Source organism: Ornithodoros turicata, chromosome 4 (assembly GCF_037126465.1).
Source record: "Ornithodoros turicata isolate Travis chromosome 4, ASM3712646v1, whole genome shotgun sequence".
Classification (NCBI taxonomy): Eukaryota; Metazoa; Arthropoda; class Arachnida; order Ixodida; family Argasidae; genus Ornithodoros; species Ornithodoros turicata.
In genome coordinates, this window is record NC_088204.1 from 37974440 (window position 1) to 37981881 (window position 7442).

The 7442-nt window shown below is 41.3% G+C and overlaps 1 long non-coding RNA gene across 1 annotated transcript; it reads right to left on the reverse strand.

Moving 5' to 3' along the window:
* Positions 1 to 6438: 6438 nt before the first annotated feature.
* LOC135393021 (uncharacterized) lies at positions 6439 to 7220 on the reverse strand. Its single transcript, XR_010422383.1, has 3 exons — positions 7160 to 7220; positions 6973 to 7047; positions 6439 to 6492 (listed from the first exon to the last, which is right to left on the reverse strand). It is a non-coding gene; the product is annotated as an uncharacterized LOC135393021 (long non-coding RNA).
* Between the last annotated feature and the right edge of the window lie 222 nt (positions 7221 to 7442).

Consider the following 7442-nt stretch of genomic DNA (forward strand, 5'->3'; position numbering starts at 1 on the left):
TGCAATATAAATGAAAAAAGAGTTAAAAATGGACACTGTTCCACAGTTCAGAACAATTAAAAGGTACAATATATGGTTGTTACATTCAGTTAAGTGTGGTCCGTTTTGCTTAATTCAAAGACACTGATGCACAATCCAATGTGTCCTCTCCTGTTCAATACCAAACGCTTCACAAACAGAGCAAGATCAGGAAGCCAAATGCTGTCTTTGTGGGGCTTCTGTGAGACACAGGTGCTACTTTTAATGTAGCACCTGTTGCTAACACAAACACTACAAAGACATCTTCTGGTTTCCTTTTCCCGCCCTCTTTGTGAGGCACTCTGTACTGAATGAAAAAACACTATGCATCGTGACTCTTTTCTGGAGTGCAACGAAATTACTAAAGGAAAAAAAAGAAGTGTACAGTATAGCTTCCTTGCTGTACTTTGGTAGCAATCTTTAGATGGTATGAACGGCATAAATGTACACTTTTACAGCACATGTAAAAAAATGCTTCCTTCTAGATCGCTTAAATCTGCACTTCATGTGCATATGTATAAAAGGAGTGAAAATTGTATATGGTTCACAGACAAAAACAAACAGCTAAAAAAGAAAAAGCCAAACGTTCGGAGGTGACATAGGGTCCATGTCTCGTGACGAAACACCTGAGTTTTTTTTGTCCGTCATCTCCATTTTCTAGTTTTCGTCCTCATCAGTATGCTGCCTTCTTGGTGCTTGATGCCTTTCTTTCGCGTGGCGGAGCCACGACTTGATGGAGTTTTCTAGCTCGCATCGTGTGGCAGTTGAAAGCTTTTTGTTTCTTCTCACGGCGTCTGTGAAATTGAACAGATTCAAAAATGAGCTCCATTTGACACGAAAGATTGAACTTTTAAAATTCACAGTCATGAAGTCTGGTGTTATGAAAAGTAAAGCAAGAGCTTCAATTCATGCAACTACATTTTAGTACGAGTAAGTATGACCACAGTTAATATAAGCAAGATCCTTCTAGGAAAATGAATACAAAAGAAAGTACGTAGGTGTAGTAAAACAGCAGAACTGTCAAAGTCAAGCTGATTCACGAGAAAATGAGGAACGACTTGCTGAAAAAGAGAGACATGCTCCATATATGTAGCATTAGTTAAGTTTGGGAACACAGACAAAACACGTGAACACTGAGTCAAAATAGACAAGACAAGGCTATTCCATTGACGTAGACTTTGAGTGTGTGGTAGCTTGCGTTCTTTCATTTCGTGGCATGAGCCACCAGTTTTTGGATTTGATCCTCATTGGCTTGTCATTTTTACCTGTGCATACTGCAGTAAGAGTACCAGCCCATAATGAATGAGCATATTTTTGCAAACCAGATGATTTGATGGACTCAAAGCTTGCACTGTTGAAAGATCATCTTGCTCACTAAGAAAATTTGGGACATGAAAAGGTCAAAGTGGTTCACTGTGAGTTGTACTGCATGAAATATTGAATCATGTTTGTTATTGAAGTGGGACTTTCACTGAAATGACACACAAACTTGCCAAATTTTCTTTCCCTACGTCCAGACTTGTGCCCGTTAGCAAAAAAAAAAGGAACTAAATACCGTTACTCGTTGCCTCAGAAAAAAGTAACTAAATACGTTACTCGTTACCAACGTACAAAAGTAACGAGTTCTCGTCACAGATAACGAGTTTGTTTTACGTTGCCGTCGCATAGTTAAAGGAGCCAACAAACGTACCATCACTTGCCTACAACCCTTTATTAGTGAGGAACTGCACTTCAGAAGAAGCCGATACTCGAAATTTACATTTCCGAAGTGGGGGTGATTGATGATTATGAAAACACACGAAAAGACACCGGTTTTCGTCCAACCGATCACCAACGGTCCCCCAAAACAGACGAGGGGCTGCGTCATAATTTAGGGCGCTCAGTAGCTTAGCAAAGACAAGAAAAGGCTATAAGTCGAAACGCGTTTTTTGTAGCCATAGCACAATTGGTGCCCATTCTCGGTGCCCATTCTAGTGGTCGGAGATTACGGAAACAAGAGAACAGACAAGGGCCTTCGTTTAAGACGATTCAGCACGTCAACAACACATCCAGTGAGGTACTGCAATAATACTTTGAGTCACACGTGGTCGTGGGTCACACAGGTCAAATCTGCACACATTGCGGCATACGAAGTGCCGACATGTTCTCCCCCGCGCTGAAGAAAAGGAACGAGTAACGTCAGTAACGAGTTACCAATTTTTGTAACTGATTCCGTTATTATTACCATTTTTGAAAAAGTAACTGAATCGTTACTTCGTTACCAAAAAAGTAACTGTTACCAAGTAACGAGTTAGGCACAACTCTGCCTACATCACACCCAATACTTTGTTACGTACATATTCTTTAGAGGTCCAACCACACACACAACGCATACACAATGACAGGCAAGCAGCACTGCAATTTGTATCCCTGTATGCATACACACTGATACTTACGAAAAATAAGTGAAGGAAACTTGAGGAGGCTGAACATCTTTTTACCCTTCTGCCCAAGCCAACTAAATTCCATGGCCACAGAGTCAGTGAGTAAGTAGGTCAGTATATTCCTTGTTGCTTGTCCAATGTCTGTGCCCCCGAACTGGGCAAATTCATTAATCTGTGGGATTTGTAAAGACCATAGGTCAGAAAGCAAATACGCACTACCACAGCAATGGCGTAGTAAGCCCACAAGATAGTATCTAAGCTAACCCATAGCCATCGTCAAGTCACATGAGAGGAACCTTCACTACTGGATGCGTACAGGAAAATACCATGGAGAACAGAATTGCCTGTGGTTTTTTTACACATTCTGGAAAACGTGGTCTAGAGACATTGGTCTACAAACCACTGTGCCTGTTCACTGCTTTCTTGGGTCATTCTGTTGCAATATAATCCAAACCACAAACCAATCTGTTGCATACAGTACATGTTTCCGCAACAGATGTAATTAGTATCAGTATCGCTTGAGCACGTGAGTTTCACCATGGATGACTGCATGAGCCCCTGTGATCCAGTCTTAGTTAACTATCATATCACAAAGAGGTCTTATTAGAGTAAGATCATAACGAGGTGTGCATCACTCAAGCAGGTTTTCACTTGTGCAGTACATTTTGATAAATTATGGTGCATCATAATTTGAGTGTTAATCAGAAATTGCATTGTTATGAGCGATTTGACCTAAAAACAGCGTATTACTCTTGCTTGACCACCGTTCCTGCATTAATGACAAACACTAATGAACCCCACATACTCTGACTGCTGTGAATATTGCAATATGCACACCTCATAATGTGGAACAGCAAGAAATGGAAGCAACTGCTTCAGCATGTGAAAGGTCCACGATCCAGAAAAGTAACACTAACCAACGTAACACCAGGAGTGTTCCTGTTTTGTGCCACCTGTCCAAAATGCAGAACCAGAACTTTTTTTTTAACAAACTGTCCCTAAAAATGTCAGTTTCCAGATTTGTTTAAGATTTATTTCATTTTTATTTATTATGTAAAAAATCATTTTGGCAATATATTTTATGGGGGATATTAAAACACAATTTGCATGATGAGATTATTTCCACCAAAATACATGTTACAGAGCAGAATCCTTCCCTTAAGAATGGTCACAATACAGAAAGAAAAGTGCCAACTGAGAGAGTAACCAATGTTAAAGCCGAATACTAAAAAAAAAATACTCACCAGCTGACCCTGTTTCCTGTCGCTTAAGGAATCGTTGAAGTTCTCAAGTGCCTCTGACGTGTTGAACGGTGCCTGGTTGAGGGAAGTGGAGGCACATGCCTCATCAAGACAAGTAGTTCGTTGCCCGCAGATTACTTCCAGCACATGCGTGTGCTGTTGCTGAGTCAACCGGATGATGTTAAGTATTCGTATGACTTGATGCTGAAATTCTAATGGAACGTCTGGTGTCATAACTTAAAAGTCAAACATAATTAATAATTGCATATTCACACTAGTGTCAAAATTTCATCTGTCAAAATTATTTATCTGCGAATGCAAGTACTGGAACTTCATGAACATGTGATAGCAGCACACTTGCTCACGAACCAGTGATTAACTCGTTCCTGATGAGTTATCTTGAAAGCATACCTACCTTCGTGAGACATAGGCATAGCGTTCTTGTGTTTCTTCGTACGGGGTTCTGTATGGACTTCAGCTGCGAATTACAACAATTCACAGGTTGGAACTTGTTGGCAAAATATGTTGACTTCGACAAGTACGCACAAGGAGAAGACAAACAGGCAATTCTTTCAACATTTTTGGTGACAGGTGACAAATTATTGTTAATTCTAATTCCAAGGGACCATTAAAAAATTCCAAATTATCCGTGTTTTCGAAATAACAAATTAGCACTCAAAAATGCAAGAAAAATGAAAACACATGTTGCACGTACGCAGGTTTGTTTTGGTCTAGGAAAGGCTGCTTTTCGTAAGATATCTTGTGCGGGAGCGGCAAGTTTGTGAAAGAAAATGTCAGCCATATTTCAAAATTCCCGCAGGAAGCACGTGCATCAACCGAAGAGGCGAAGACAACTGGGTGCAGCGTCGGGCCCCCTATGCAACCACAGCAAAACTACAGTGCCTGCGCAGGCAGCGGCTGACCACTTAGAACGGGTTATTGTGTGGGAGAATATCCTTGTGCGTGCAACCAAGGGGAAATGGTGCTCCGTCAAGAGGAGAGAGGGGAAATGCCGAAGCACAGCTTATGAATGACAAGGTTAGCACACTACGAGACATGATGATGCACCACAGGAGGAAAAAAAAAAGATCGAATGATGGCCTTTCTCAATGGAATGCACTGCTCTTTTCCACAGAACAAGCAGCTGAGCCGATTATGTGTCATGGGCTCCGCATTACGTGATGCATATCAAATTTTGTACGAATACGAATTAACGAGCATTTGCTTTCATACAAATGCATGTATGTTTGACGGGACCTATCAAACAAGCTGAATTATCTGAATTAACAGGGGCAGAACTGGCAAGCCTTTACTACTTTATTTACATGATTACAAGACAACCGCTGCACTTTGCCCTTAAGATTAGGACAAAAAGATATTTGACGCCAATATTCACGTGCCGGCTGAGGCACTTCTACCTGGATAATTACCACTTCACTTTGCACCTGAGGAAGCTTGTATAAATTAAACCTAAACAAAAATCTTCATACATAATGTAAAACCTAAAGACTAAGGGAACGTGAAGGGACAGACACAACACGAAGTCTCAAACACAGCTCAAAATTTTACTTCACATACAAGAATATATACACAAACAGAGGGAAGAGAAATAATCAGTTGAGGACATAATAGGAAGTCAGTTAAGGAGAACGAGAAGTCTGCTCAAGGCCGGACCGAGGATTATGCAGGGTTGCTCACACAGTTCCCACTAGAGGTTATGCATAGGGTCTCTCTCAAAAGCCTTCTGTGAGGGTCCACTTCAGAATCCTCCACAATTGTTTCATCCCATAGAGGGAAGCAGTCTGAGCATTCCTCCAAATGCTTGGCAATTTCGAAATATGAAGCTTTATTTTTTACTTTTAATCAATGCTCTCTCAGACGATCATTTAAGCAACGTTTCGTCTGGCCAATATAACAGAAACCACAAGCTAGGGGGATCTGATAAACAACGTTTGAAGAACAGGGGACAAATGTGCTCCGTTGATTCTTGCAAGTAACGTCAGGTGTCACGAAAGGCATGAGGCGATCAAGACGGAAGTTATTCTTGAAAACAAGGTTGACTTGAAATTTCTTCGAGACACTTCAAAGTGTCTCACAATTTATTGACAGTTCCGAAGAAATTTCAAGTCAACCTTGTTTTCAAGAATAACTTCCATCTTGATCGCCTCATGCCTTTCGCGAAACCTGAAGTTACTTGCAAGAATCACCAGAACAAGTTTGTCCCCTGTTCTTCTAACGTTGTTTATCATATCCCCCTAGCTTGTGGTTTCTGTTATACTGTCCAGACAAAACGTTGCTTAAATGATCGTGTGAAAGAGCATTCATTAAAAGTAAATATAAAGCTTCATATTCCGAAATTGCCAAGCATTTGGAGGAATGCTCAGATTGCTTCCCTCTATGGGATGAAACAATTGTGGAGGATTCTGAAGTGGACCCTCACAGAAGGCTTTTGAGAGAGAACCTATGCATAACCTCTAGTGGGAACTGTGTGAGCAACCCTGCATAATCCTCGGTCTGGCCTTGAGCAGACTTCTCGTTCGCCCGAACTGACCTCCTATTATGTCCTCAACTGATTATTTCTCTTCCCTCTGTTTGTGTATATATTCTTCTACGTGAAGTAAAATTTTCAGCTGTGTTTGAGACTTCGTGTTCCCTAGCCTCGGGGTTTTACATTATGCATCACCATCACCAGCTCACTTCCTTCCTAGCCATTTTTTCATTGAAAAATCTTCAGTGTCGGTCTCTGCACTTCTGTTTACAGGACTTGACTCCCCTCTTCGTATACGCTTCTGGATAACATTCTTGACAACCTGCGTCCCAATGACTGACGATTGCTTTTTGAAGAAATTTACTGCAAATAACTAGTTACTACAAACACAACGAGAATTGGCAGAGGCAGACCACAATTAGGGACGACACAGACAGTAAGCCTCAAACGCCCAGAAATTAACGAAATCAAACAATTCAGGGAAAAGAGGTGCTGACGCCAGGAATCGAACCCATCCAAGAAGACCCAGAAGACCCAGGTTCGATTCCTGGCGTCAGCACCTCTTTTCCCTGAGTTGTTTGATACAGTCACTAGTTACGTATTTTCAACACTGTATTTGGACAAACGTAAAACCTAGGAACATTCTGCCCCATTTATCATAATTGTCTTACAAGTTATGCCTTCAAGTTATCCCTCCTTGACCATGCTGCAGTTACTGCATATTATGTAGGCTATCATAGGCCTTTGCTCTCATGGCCAGTGGCATACAAAAACGACACGTCGTACAAAATGGATTTCATACGTGCAGATGAAGTACAGCGTTGCCTACGTGTTCCTGGGAGCTTTTCACTTTGACATGCTGCATCAGCTTCGCCATCTGTGTTGTAAAAGCATAACAACAGATAAAAAATGGAGTAGCAATAGTGTACTCGGACTTGTGATTTCGATAATGTTATGGTTAATGCACTGATACTATTAATGATATGGACCTGGAAACAGTTGAGGCAGCGAACTTCCGACGTTCGATGATGTGTTGCTGTGTCTGTCACCTGAAAGGACAATTACCCAACTTCTAATTAATATAGAAACGCTACTTGTAGTTATTAGCGATATTGACGGTGGGCCACTGATTTCCCGCTTGGCCTTGGACCCGTAACTCATAACAATACTTGTAAGGAAGAAGTTCAATACCTCAGTGCACGACAGTAGACCATACGAGCCCGCCAAACTTCACTTTCGTTTCCTGCGCCGTCCACAGCTGTCCACCAGGCA